This window comes from Delphinapterus leucas, chromosome 5, assembly GCF_059928025.1.
Source record: "Delphinapterus leucas isolate spDelLeu-1000000601 "Yukka" chromosome 5, BTC_Dleu_Yukka2, whole genome shotgun sequence".
In the NCBI taxonomy this organism is placed as follows: Eukaryota; Metazoa; Chordata; class Mammalia; order Artiodactyla; family Monodontidae; genus Delphinapterus; species Delphinapterus leucas.
Genome location: NC_143133.1, coordinates 16771949 through 16786943, shown reverse-complemented (window position 1 = coordinate 16786943; position 14995 = coordinate 16771949).

Below are 14995 nucleotides of genomic sequence, written 5' to 3'. Positions count from 1 at the left end.
ATGTTCAATAAAGTGGCTGTTAAACAGTATTCAGAGAAGAATTCACAACAATATTAAATGTAAGGTCTACTACTATTTTTCAGTTGTAAATTAAAATGACATAATTCTAAAGTATAAATATATTTCTACTAAGCCTAAAAGAAATGTTTGAATACCTGTGATTTGCAGTAATTTATATAGGTTTTTCTCCACGTGTATACACACAGACACATTTGTTCCCCTAAGTATGTATGTATATGTCCGAGACAGAATTTAATATGAGAGCGCATGTAATAAAAGTTGTATTATGAATTATCTTCATCATTAGTGAGTTATTTGTAAAAAACTATCTGTGGTGGCTAACTTGCCTTTGATAGAGAACAATATAACTGGCCTTTACATGTATCAACCCTGTGACTTAGCCAACATGCTCTCTCAAAGAAATAAATTTTGAAAATATTATTATGAGTTTACTTCCATTAAAAGAAAAGTAAAATTATAATAAATTCATTTGGGGACATAAATAAAATATTTAAACTTAATGTTGTTAGTTTTAATAAGCTTGAGACTTTTTCAACATTTTTGAATTGCTATAATGTTCTGAAAAAAATTAATCATGAAAATGCATGTAAACACTGATATAAGAATATATATTTTTCTTTTTGCCTTATTTTCCAATATGATTTGAAAGAGCTAGCACATAGATGTTCAAAAAAGGATTTGTGGAATGACTGCATGAACAGGTAAATCGTAGCCTCCAGTTACATCATTCATGGAAAGGAATCCTAGGCTTCTGTTGAAATTTTTTGCTTTCATTTCTCATCTTAAAAGTCCAAGTCGGGCTTCCCTGGTGGCGCAGTGGTTGAGAGTCCGCCTGCCAATGCAGGGAACACGGGTTTGTGCCCCGGTCCGGGAAGATCCCACATGCTGCGGAGCGGCTGTGCCCGTGAGCCATGGCCGCTGAGTTTGCACGTCCAGAGCCTGTGCTCCGCAACAGGAGAGGCCACAACAGTGAGAGGCCCGCGTACCGCAAAAAAAAAAAAAAAAAAAAAAGTCCAAGTAGGCCAGATATTTAGCTTACTAAAGAGTAGGTAATGAAACAAATGGTCAGAATGGCATCATAGCATGAGTTAAGAAAGTTTTATGACAATACTTTGCTCCTGGGATATTAATTTCATAGTTCTTTTTATGGGACTAGAGTGCATTTTTGGTATTTTAATATTACTATTAATTAATACTTATGGAGCATTTACTACACTGTCCTCAGTCCTTTACACACATTGAATATAAAATCTTTTTAAAACTTTAAGAGATGAGGAAATAGAGTTACCCAGAGGCTAAACAACTTCACACACGTATTGGGTAAAGTCTGGTACAAACCCAGAGAGTGGGGCTTGAGAGTCAGCGATATTAACCATGTTGTTCCTATTCTGCCTAGGTGTATCCAGTTTTTTAAGTAACCATAAAATATTACACAAAACATTGACTCTTACAAAAAAAAAGTCTGTATTTTCTTCTAGTGACAAAAAAAGACTTTACCAAAAAAAAGACTATAGGCTTCCTACTGAGTATGACTAATCTTCTTAGAACTCCATAAGATTTTAATAAACTAAAAAATTTATTAAATATTATACAGACTCCAAAATCAATATTTAGCGCACATACCTGGATAACACAGGAGTGTTTTTTTTTTTTCCTCAATAGAGCAAACAGGTAGAACCTAATAATTTCATCTTATTTCCATAGCGTTTTTAACATGGTTTCTGAAGACTGTTGCTTGCTGTTCATAAGATTTAAAGATAACGTTGCAGGGTTGTCATAGACATAGCTAAATAAATGAACTAAGAGAGTTTTCTGACGGCAGTGTTCGCCTGAGCTTATAATATTTTATGGCTCTTCGTGGTCTTAGGTGAGATACCCTAGACTCTTTCAGATTTAGTTTGAGGCTTTGTTTTTGTTGCTTAAGCTATTTCAAATGAGTCTCCACTTGAGTACGAAAGAACACAGACATATGTGAGATGCTCTTTACACTAACTTAAAATTTTTATAAAATTAAAAAAATGTCTATTGAGCACCAAGCTAGAAGTTCTACACTTGCCTTGTTTCATCTGAGAAAAGTACAACTCAGAGCCCATTTCACAGATGAGGAAGTGGACACTTTTGTGAAGTAGCAGGTGAAGATACAGGATTTGGGTCTCAGTCTGTCACACTCATACTTCAGAGCCCAAGCGTTTCATCATTGAGCCCTACTGTCTTTCCAACTTTATTAAGTAAAGGATGGAAGTTTTTCATCACTGAACATTGACATGTTCTCAGATGTTGTATAGTGAAACTAAGGCAGTATTTTCTCTGTAAATGGGTACAGTAGTTAAAATCATTATCATTTATAGAGTTTTAAAATTTCAAGAACTAGCTTGACTTGTATGTGAAACTAAGAGGTAGAATTAAAAGAATTAAAAAGAACATTCATTTAATTAAAGAGAATGAGGATCCAATGACAGCTGCCTAGGTGGTCGATTTGCTTAATGAGCCTCAACTTCACAAGAGGGGTAAGAATGATATCTATATGAAAGATTTCCTGAAAAACTTAAACTTACGTACATAGATTAAATGAGTGTTTTGTGTACCAAGCACACAGTAAACACTCAATAAACATGATTGCCACTTTCCTTTCTTTGTTTTATATCTTGAATTCTTGTGTATGGAATTTCTAATTTTCTTGGCATCCAAAGGCATTGTTTTAGTGATTGATTAAATGTGCACTACATTTCAAGTACCGTGCAAAGCACCTGGGTTATTTTATACAATCCTCTAAAGCTATGATGTAGGTACTGTTCCCACTCTACAAAAAATAATCTAAACCTTAGAGTGTTTAAATAACATTATCTAAGGTCATTCACTTGTAAACATAGGCTTGGATTTAACATGCTTACATAGACAGGCATTTATATCAAAAAACTACCATTTACTAGCAGATATCTTGCATACAAAACATGTGAAAGATATATGTTAGATTCTGATTCCCTGCTCCAACACTTCCTCACTGATGAAATGATTATAATCTAATCAAAATAAACATCAGAATAATATTAGGCTAGTATGGGTTTGGTTTCTGTGTATCCCATTTTGCTTTATCCCATGTTTTATTCTCTGTAGTATCTGTTTTTGGGGGGCAGCAAGATCTTTTATTACCAATTACCAATTTGGTTATGAAACTTGCTTATAAAAACAGTCTTTTAGAATTAAATGTTTACCGATTTACTTCTAAAGATATACTCCCCTACAATATGCTCTGTAAGATGTTTATTATCGCCTTGTAAACTTCTCGTTCCTCTAACCTTTCATTTAAGTGTACATTTTATGTGCTATGAATAATCTTCCTTTCGTGATGTAGTGATGAATCAGTATTTGAACACTTTCTTGGCTGGAAGAATGTCATCCTGAATCAAATATTGTACAAACATGATATTATAATCAAAAGTCTTGTAGCTAATTTTCTGGAATAGTTAAGACATGTTAAAGAACTCTCAAGTGTATGGAAGCAAACACTATTTTCTTATAATGCATTGTAAAACAGCTAAAGAAAAGTGGGTTTATCTTCAAAATCCTATTATAGGAATAGGTTTAATATAGTTAAACCTATTAGGTTTAATAGGTTTAAATATAGTTTAATTTACATGGACTATTAAACCTTTGATTAAAGTTGGAAACTCTTCTGAGTTTAGAATATTAACTTACCTGAATGTAGAAGAAATTCTCACTATGTTTCAAGAGGCAATTATCCTACGTCACCTCTTTTTATGGTTCAAGTAGAGTTAGTTGCATTGCTCTCCTTTAAAATGTATGTTTTTTTCACAGACAAGTTATGTCATTATGACTGAACCTTTTCTCAGAGACTTCTATCACTTTAACAACTTGAGATTTCAAACAAAATTTAAGAAATTATTTTTAATGAAATTTCTGTCAGTCAGAGGACTCAAGATGTACTAAAAGCACAATAATTTCAAACACATTTGATTTTAAGCACTTTACAAATGATGGAAATCTTGATATTTTAATATATCAACACAAGTATTAATTTTTTACTGGAAAATACCATTTTTGATTAATGTAATTAAGCCCTAATGATAATTATAAGCAAGTTCATCTTTTAGGGTGTGAGTATAATGATTTTTAATAATCACTCATTTAAATTCTTATGATTTTAGTATGTATTGAAATTATCTGTGAGGCTTAAGATGAAAAATGTTTGTGTCATTTAAATTTCTTTCAGAAAATGGATTCATCAAGAAAAGTGTTTAAAAAATCATTGATAGGACTCTGACAGAATAAGTAGTCATTTACAAAGCAATTTTGGGGTCATGGATCCCTTTAATAACTTATCAACACATACATGGTGAGTATCTGCTGTCTGCCAGCTCCAGGGCTGGCTTGGAGGGTGTACAACCCTTTCAGTCACACAGGGCCCCATTCTCAGAAGCATCTCACACATGATTTAATGCTGCTTCTGTTTTGAAATTCTTAGTAACTTCTGAACAAGGAGCTTCACATTTTCATTTTGTACTAGGCCTAGCAAATTATGTAACTGGGTCTATCTGGCCCTGTTCTGCCTGAGCTCTGACCTCAGGAAGTTCCAGCCTACCTGAGAAAGACAGCAAAGAAGTAGACAAATAAATCTGTAATTAAAAATTACAGTGAGTATCATGAAAAAAAAGGAGTGTTATTATAAAGATTAAGGGAAAGAATGTTAATCTACTTTAAATTGTTTGGTCTAGAATGGCCTATTTAAAACAGTGAAATTTGAGGTAATACCTGAAGTATGAACAGGAAATATTCCTACAATAATTCAGGGAAACAGCCTTCCATGCTTAGGAAATACATTGAGCGAATGGCCTAAGACAGGTGTGACAATCAGAGTGATGTTCTTTTGAGGAGCTGCCCACCTGTTGGACTATTCCAACCATCAATGCCTTCAGAGTCTACCTCAGCTTCAATGAGCCACCCCTCCCAAAGTCCATCTCCTTCGCAGGGCATACCACATATTGCACGTCAAACTCCATCTTAACTGCTACTTCTGGAGAACCCAACTTGTACCAGTTGGTACCAGAAGTGATCCAAGAATTCAGACTATGGGTGTTACTACAGTCCATATATTGGAAGACATGAAAGCTGATAGCTTTGAGTGGGACCCAGGAGGAATTGTCTCTATAGCAAGTCTAGGCTACAGTACAAGCAATCTGTGGTTTGGGCCATAAGATACATAAGACCCTATGTTGCTGGGAAAAGGTGCCCATGGGGAACTTATGGCAAACCCAGGTGAGAGAATTAGATTGGCCACTGTGATTCTATACCAAGGCCATGATATCTGGATCAGGAAATTATATATGTTTTGAACAATAGCTGCTGGCATATTACTCGGCCCTGATAGCGATAGAATGTCTGACCAAGGGACACCAAGTGACCATGAAGCCAGAACTGCTCTCCACATATTGGGCCCTCTCAGACCCACCAAAACATAATCAAGAAGACCCAGCAACAATCCAATGGAAGATGGAAGTGTAACATTAAGTATCGAGGACAAATAGGTCTAGAGCACACAGGCAAGCTGTCTGAGGAGGAAGATGGGGCCCCATGACACACACCACCATTGCTGAACTCAATGGCTCTCCCTCAGCTCATGCCTGTGGCTGTATAATGGACCCTATACAACCAGCTGGGAGAGGAGAAAAAGGCCAAGCTTGTGTTATAGATGGGTCACCTTGGCATGTGAGTACAAGCCAAAAATGAACAGCAACTACACTACAGCCTGGTCTTGAAAGATAGCAGCAAAGGAAAATCACCCAATGGGCCAAGCTTTGGGTGGCACACTTGGTCATACACTTTGTGTGGATATAAAAGTAGCCTGAGATTAGAATATATATGGCCTGGCTGGATTAATTATTGCTTCAGTTCCTATAATGTAATCAAATATAACTATGACTTTCAAAAAGAACATTGATTGTTTTAACATCCAGGCTTATTCACCATTTCATATTGAGAAAGGTCTAAATTTACTATGCTATATTATACTATACACAATATATATATTATACATGCTAGTATAACATATATACTATACATATGATACTATACTTACCTAATTTACTATGTAGGTTGAGAGTTAAATTTATAAATAAGTTAAATTTATAAAATAAGTTAAATTTATAAAATAAATATATAAATGAGATGTTTGCACAATTTAAAAAGAAAATACATGATTAAAATTGAGCAATTTATGAGCTCTTTGAATTGAATAAACTCTTTGAATATGGCTGATTTGGCGGTAGGACATATATTTAACAATGTTACTTTTAATAACTGTAGCAAAATATCATGAATTTTTAAATGATTTAATGTTAAGGAAAACATTAGTGCTGATAAGCGTCATTCATTATTAGTGTTTTGCTTTGAGTATATAGTAGTATTAGCTATTACTTGTTGCACTCTCACTACATGCCAATTAGTTAGGATTGTATTATTCTTGTTTTACAAAAGAAGAAACTGAGACTTAAGAAGCAGTTTCCCAAGATTACACAGCTAGGAAATGGTAGAACTGAGACTGAAATATGGTTGCCTTTGCCAAAGCCTGTGCCCTCATGTACTGTGCTGTTCAGTGCTAGTGCAGGGAGTTTGAATGGATTTAACCTAATATAGTTTTTAGAACAATAAAGTAAATTCTCATCAAAGACCTAATTATCTACATAATTCCAAAAATTGTAATGTTTAAACAGATGGTATAACTCTGTAATAGAATTAATGTTTTCTCATTATACTTGTAAATTTATAATTAGAAGACTAAATATATTGGTATAAATGTACCTTCAAAAGACTTACAATATGATTAGATTATTTTTCTGTCCTAATAAAATGGGGCTTTGAGAGGTTTTATTGTGGCACATTTGTGAGTTTTGTAATTTGTCATAAGTTGTTCCACATTTCTCTTTGGGGTTTGAGTCTTGTTTGTTTCAGGAGAGAAGGATACTGTCCTTCACACTGACTAGAAGACTACTGTGTTTAGTTTCCCTGAAGGGCAAAGTATCCTGTACCATAGTAGTCACCGTAGGCGGACATGGTAAGAAGATTTAATGGCTGTTTCCACCATTGTTTCCATTTACATTGTTGTAGTAGGCTCTGATTAGCCACCAGATGCTAGAAGCTGTCAAGGTGCTAATGGCTTACCTCATAAAAGCATCACATAGGAAACTGAAATATATACAAGCAAAATTCCTTGATATTTTCATGAGGGTTGATTGGTTTCTTAGCAATCTTTATAGTCATCCCTAAACTTACTTTTTTTTGTAAGGTTTTTTCTAAGCTAAATAACATAATTGTTTCCAGATACACCAAAGTCTTAAGCAGAAAACATGTCCACACACAAACTTGAAAGGTAGTAAGGAATTCTGATTCATTGGACCATATCTGAAAACATACCCAAGACTATCTCTTTTGTACCATCTCTTTTGGCACTTCTGGAGTTTTGAAACTATGCTGATCCATCACTTCAGAGGAGAATATTCAAAGTGGAGGGTTTTCTTGATAATAGCTTTTCAATGTGACTCAAAGAACCTCTAATACAAGGTGTCAAAGACATGGTTTGGTAGTGGTAATTTGTAATATAGCGCAATATCTTACAAGGAATCTTTATCTGTCCTCAACTGAGCTTGAGAAATTTGTGAATATGAATCTTATCCGAACTTTCGCAATGATATCCGACCCCTCTGTAAGAACTATGAAAACTGTGAAGGTCTACCTGAAGCAAACTGTCCGCAAGACAGCACAGGCCTCTTCCCCTTCCAAACCAGAAAGAGAGATCGATTTCTTGGTGTTCACATCACAGTGTTATATATGATCCCCTTTTACACTGAGTCAAGAACATCTAGAAGATTGAAAAAGATTAATTAAGGCCATGGCTCCTCCTCATATTATCTTGTTTCATTGTTATTGCCGGAGTAGCTTTTACTAGAATTATGAGTTGCATAAAGATGGATTCTTGCAGTTATAACTGGGGACACAAAACCTTCGTAATAGAAGACCAGAGTAAACTTGAGTCAGTCACTAAGTAAGGGAGGGATTTTCAGGATGATTGGATACATATAAAACCCTTAGAAGTATATCTGAGCACACTAGTAATGGCTTTTGATTATGCGTGCTGCAGTGTTACAAAAGAACTATTTCTTCTCTGATAACTCTGGGGCAAATTCTGAAAATGTAAGTACTTGATTTCTATATCTATTACTTATAACAAAGAAATGGCTTTGTAAATGTTTAAAGAGTTTGCTTAGCTAAGCAGAAATACTAGTTTACAGTACAGGGATTCACAACTAGAGCTCTTTTTGGTTTTTTGTCATGGTTATTTTGTTGTTCAGTTTACAGGTTGTTTTATAAGTTATAGAATTTTAAGTGTGGCTTATTTCAGAGTATTAGTTGTAACAACAAAGCATTGCTTTCTTCAAAATTGATCTTGTTCTGAAGTTAATTCCAAACAGTATCTATAAAGAAACATTGTTAGTCTTTTCAGGAGTGCTATTTTGTGAGTATCTTAAGGTTAAAGATGCTGAACATACCTTTAAAAATAAATTTGTGAAACTTTCACTTTGAAAAAAAATCATTTTATATTCACATCATCTGTTCCTGTGTTAGAAGCAGAAAGCCAAGTTGAGTAGAAGAAGCAACCGCTGAAAATCAACAAATTATACTTGATTTCAGAATCCAAATTTTCTCAACCCATCAGTCAAAATTCTAAGAAAATATTTGTCACATATTGAAATACTCATTGGAATTTGGAATATGTCTTCAGTTTGAAGCCAACCCACCACTTTATATTAATGTGTTAACAGCTGCTATAAATCTAGTAATACAGACATTGAGAGATTTTGAAATAATTTTATAGAGTTGAAATAATATTAATAACATAGAAATTATATATCTTTGGGACACAGATAAGTTTGTTTTAAGTATAAATATAGATTAGCTTTCTTTAAATATTTTTTAAATCAAATTCAATGCAATGTCTCTTAAAACTCATCCCATCACATACTTAATTTTTTATTTATGCTGAAATCTTCATGTAGATTTATTATTCAGAAGGAGAAATGTAACATTATTATTATGGGTCTTGAAATCCCTCCTAAAGCTTGAAACTTTGTGTAAGAAAATTTCTCCTGAACAGAAGAGAATTATTCTTTTAAGACTATGTGTGCAATGCATCCAAAGAGGAATGTGTAATCTAGTATTGTGCTACCATAGTCACCTGCAGGTCCTAGAAAGAGGGAATGCTAAAGGCCATCTGCTCTTATTGATATTCAAGTTCATTTATTTAAGTATATCTCCCCGCATAAATCACATAGCCTCTCACAAACTTCTAAATAGAAAAGGAAAGGCATGAGAAAAATGTTTCTTTCTCTGGTAGCCTTGAAGAGTGAAAAACTCAATAGCGTTTCTAAGTCCTGAATCTTAGTATTTTTATTGATTTTTCTTGAATTATTAATGCAATAATACTTAATTTTATGTCTTTCTTCTTTCCCAGACTGTGTGCGTATGTTCCATCTGTACCTCAATACCAAGAAACCAAAAAGTGTTTAATTTTAGAGATAAGATGAGATACATTTCTAATCTCTATTTGTATACTTATGTCTATCTGGCAACAAGTGGTTTCTAAAAAGCTATTATCACCTTCATAATATGAAGCTGTTCCAGTTCTATATTTTTGTACAATAAACCATCTCAAACACAGAAGTTTACACAACAATGTATTATTATCTTTCATAGTTTGCAGGGTTGACTGGGCTCAGCTGGATGGTTCTCACTAGAGGTCGCTCATGGAGTTATATACAGGTGGAGGGTAGGGCTGGAGTTATTTGAAGGTGCACTGCATTAAAGATTCAAGTTGTCTGCTTCGCTCAAATGTCTGGATCAGAACTGAGATAGCTGGAAGAGTCAGGGGCTGGCCAGTCATATCTCTAAGTGGCCTTTCCAGATGGCTAGCTTGGCCTTCCTCACAGCATGACAGTTTCAGGGTGGTAAGAATTATTACATGTTATCAGCTAAATTCTCCCAAAGCTAGCTTTCTAAGAGACTTAATGCAGAAGATTCAAGGTTTCTTTTGTCCTTGCCTTGGACATCACTCAGTATCATTTTCCCCATATTGTATTGGTAAAAAAAAAAGTTACAAAGTCAGCCCAGACTTAAGGCAGTAGAGGAGAGCACACAGATGAATACCAGAAGGTAAGATTCATCGGTGGAGATGAGCTACTACACAGGGTATGATAAAATTAAAATTGGATCCTTAAAAACCATTAAGAAACTCAAAATAGCTTAATTACTTTAATAATATCCAATTTGACTCATTAAAAGAAAAAAACATTACCTCTCCCTATTTTATCAGTGATAAATTGTAGCCAAGAAGATGAAGTGATCTACTGAAATCAAGGTAGAACCTGGTTTCCAACTCCTACATTAAGGATTTAGTTGAATTCATTAAAAAAAAAAAATGTTTGGTGTACTTTAATTTGTTTTTAATTTTAAAAAGAGTTTGTTAATATTTTGAATTTAATTTATGTATTCATGTGGCTACATGCACCTTTTTTTATTTTACAGGGATTCCTCAGGATTACTGATCATGAACTTTATCTTATTATGAGAGTGGGCAGCTGCTAGATTCAATCAGATGCTACTTAGCACAGGAAAAGATGGAAATGTTAACAGAGATTCTCCCTCTCTCCCAGGGCTCTGGACTAACCACCACCTGCTCAGGATAAACTAAACTCACTACAGGTTCAATTCTGTGTTCTGGTCATCAGATGAGAGAAAAATGCCAGAGTGCCAAACAGAGAAACTAAACTCTCCAAGTTGGCCATTCCCTTTTCTAAAATGAAAAAGTAATGTTTTTACATAACAGAAATGTGTTGAATAATAAATGTTGAACAGCTCACTAAACACATTAATCATTGTGAAGTAAGAATATTAACTTAAGTTTTAATAACCAGAGTAAGTGGCAGAAGTAGTCCTTTTCAAAATTTTTTTTCCCCTCCAGGAAATCAGAGGTAATTAAAGAGACTTGAATGATGAACAAGTGAGCCTCAGTTCATGTACATGTTATGAAGCGTGGAAAATATTGGAAACTGTTTCTACATCTTCTTGATCCTTGGATGTAGATTTTCATGGGAGAGAGTGATGAGCTCTACAGTTGAAAACCATGAGAGTCCACCAAGAAAAATAAAAGACTTCAGTCACCATGATCCCAGGATAATGGCATGGCTAGTGGCTTTGAGAAGGCTGAATACTAGGAAACTTTATGGTATTATGAAACTCTGCTTTCCTAATTCAACTCAAGAAGGTTATAAACTTAACCTTTCCAAGTTCTAATTTATTTTTTGATTAAATGGAGCTAGAAATAATACTGCAGTTAATGACATAGAGCATGTAGAGGAGCTTCATGCGATGACTGGAAGAGAGTTTATACTAAATAACTGGTTGTAGCAGTTATAGGATTAATTAATTAGTTCTTCTAAAAATAAGACTGTGCTCTTAAAGAAATATCTATTTTAGAAAGCTGTATGTTGAAGACCTGTGAAATACCCATCAGTTGTAGACCAAAGGAAATAAATTCATTTAAAAAATGTTATTCATTTGTCTAGTATTTGTTGAATGACTTCTTTGTGCCAAGCAGTGCACTTGGTAAGTAAAACAAATTCCCTTCCCTTTTGGAGCTGAAGACAATGAGTAAACAAAAAATCAGCTGTAAAAGCCCAAATGCTATAAGGACGCAGATTGTCCTGAAAGAGTAATAGAAGGAGGGTTTTTTTTTATTATTATTTACTAACAGTGACCAAGGAAGTTTCCTTAGAAAGTGATATTTCACCTTATTCAGTGATTTGACAGTTGCCTAACAATAGTTAATTGAAATAAAAGCTTTGATCAAAGCAAAAACTGTATTTTCAAAGGCTCTAACAAGAGAAATAGCTAGTACATTTTAAGAAGTAAGCAATGTTTATGTAGAAGGAATGTGGAAAAAGGGAAAATAATATGAGATTGGATAAGTTAAGATGAGCCAGAGGAGCATTCAGGGTCCTGAATGCCAATATTAGAAATTCAGATTTTCTCTGAAGGAAAATAAAAAGCCATTGGTAAATTTTACTAGGATATCGTATGGTCCAATTTGTGTTTTTTAAAAAATATTATTCCACAATTGTTTGAAGAATGAGTGAAATAAAAGTAATAGAGGTAGGGCTTCCCTGGTGGTGCAGTGGTTGAGAGTCCACCTGCCGACACAGGGGACACGGGTTCGTGCCCCGGTCCGGGAAGATCCCACATGCCGCGGAGCGGCTGGGCCCATGAGCCATGGCCGCTGAGTCTGCGTGTCCGGAGCCTGTGCTCCGCAACGGGAGAGGCCACAACAGTGAGAGGCCCGCGTACTGCAAAAAAAAAAAAAAGTAATAGAGGTAGAGTGCAGAGACATGAGAGGTGACTAGGGCCATGCTGGGAATGATGGAAAAATGTACAGATGTGAGATATAGTTTAGAGGAAGAAATGACAGGACTTGATAGATTGGACATGGGGATAAAAGTAAAAAGAAGAACAATTCCCAGGTATATTGATTTTGGAACTGAATAGATGGTAGTTCTATTTGCTAAAATACAGTAGATGAGCCTTTAAGAGTAAAAGCAGAAATTCGGTTTTAGAATTTTAATTTTGAGACTCTAGTCTGACATCCAAGGAAATTTTCAAATATATATAATTACCTGGGTCTGGACTGCAGATATAAATTTGGGGATCATCAAACTACAGATGGTCTCTAAACCCACAGGATTAGGACAGCTCAGCACAGGAGAGGACATACAGAGGAGAAGAGACCTAGTACTGAGTCCTGAGGGACTGCTTGCTGTATTAGGGAGAGGCGATGAGCTCAAACATAAAGAATAACCAGAGAACTGGAAGAAAAACTGGAAGAAAATGGTGTTATAGGATCTGAAAGAGGACGGTGTTCCAGAAGGAGGGAGTGGTATATCCCGCCAAATTCTGTCAGGAGATCAAGAGACAGGAGGACAGAAAGAGAAACATACCCACTGACTTTGACAACAGGCAAACCAGTGATGATGGGTGCAAGTCATAGAGGCCCCCAGATGGACTCCCATGTGGCTCAGGCTCATTTTAGTTACCCAATTAAAGACATTGTCAAGTTGCCAACAATAATTAAAAATCTTGAAGCACATTTATATAAGAATATTAAAGGATATCCAATTTATAACCTAAAATGAAAGTTCTTAAAACCCCAATTTTCTCTCCATTTCCACTCTCTCACACACCCGAACTTTCTCACATCCTCACATCGGCTGCTCATTTTCTCATACTCTCCGTCTCAGTTCATTTTTTACTTTAATAGATAAAGTTAAAAAACTCTGAATTTTTGTTGATTTTTTTGTGTGTGTGGTTCTTGTTTTTGTTTGGTTGACTTTATGTTTTGAAAGAAGAAAACTTTACTTTTTCCTGTTCTTTGTTTTCTATTCCCATTTTCTGCAATAAAGGAAGGCCTGGGCAATATTGCAACAAATAATACGATTATAGTCTTTCCAGCTCTTTCTTTGATCTTATCTTACCCTGATAACATGTTTTGACTTAAGGCCACCAAAAAGCTTGGGACGTAGGCTGACAAGAACAGACCTTTTCTCAGAGGACAATGGGAGAGTAGTAGAATGAAGAGCCAGAGGCACAAAGACAAAATTCATACCATTACAGAGGAGGAAAACCTGTAAATGTGGAGAAGTTAATAAATTTTGTGATTGTCACATGACAATCATTGAGATTTGCTACTCTAGGGTGACCCAGCCTGCAAGAAGCATCAGTGTCAAACTTGCTTCAAAGAGCCAATTCGTTGCCAAATTCAAGGGAAGAGGAGAGACACGTGATCTTTCCTTATAACTCATTTCAATGGAGTGCAAATTATAGCTTATTACAAGAACTCCTGCACAGTTAGTTGATGGTCTTAAGGCTGAGTGATGGCATAAGTTATTTAAGAAAAACCAAAACAGCAGTGTGGCAAGCAAAGTATAGCCTAAAACTAAGCAAGCATATTTAGAGGGGTTTCATCAACTCAAAAGTTAGAAAGCCAGTATTTGAGATATATTCAAAGACTAAAAGCATCCTGGCATTCAGCTTTTGGTTTTAGGTGTGTGTTCTAGAATACTGAAACTCTCAGGGCAATGAAAAGCCACACTTACTTGGAATATGATCCACTGCTATAAAAATGGGATTTACCTGTAGAACTCCGGACCACTGCCTCTGGACACCAACTTAATCATCAAAAATAGTATCCTAATGAAGGTTATCAAGTGGAGTAAGCTGTGGGTGATTTTAGATTCAAAACTGAGTTGTATCAAATATCTATTTTGACACATCATTAGAAATAACATATTCTCCAAACCAAAGATTTAAAACATTTATAGTTTCCTTTCTCTCATTTTACAGATAACTAAGACATATTAAAAATCAATGACTAAGAAAAGAAGTTTGCAAAACAAGAAAAGGGTTAAAAATGTTCAAGTATTCCTTAACTAAAAAAAAAAAAAAAAATGATTAGTGAAAAAGAAAACCCCAAACAGAGAAATCTTACATGATTATTGCATCCCTGCAGCCTTTATGAATGGGAATTATGAGAACTATGGAAACTAGTAGGTTGGAATTTTTGATTCTTCTACACAGATGTTAATTACATTTTTTGTAGTTAACTAACGTAACTTACTAATGATGTTCCCAGATATATAATGGCTCTTATCATAAGTTACTACCTAGGTGTCTACTATTTTATTATTCTAAGTATCTTAATTTTATTCCTATCCTCATTGATTAGAATTTTGAAGTTCTTTTGGCCCTGATTTTCTTCAAAAACTTTCAGGTGGCAATATGACTCTAGCACTGACAGAGATATGGATTTTATACCTTGTAATTTTGAATTTTTTCATTTAACTCAGTGAATATCTTA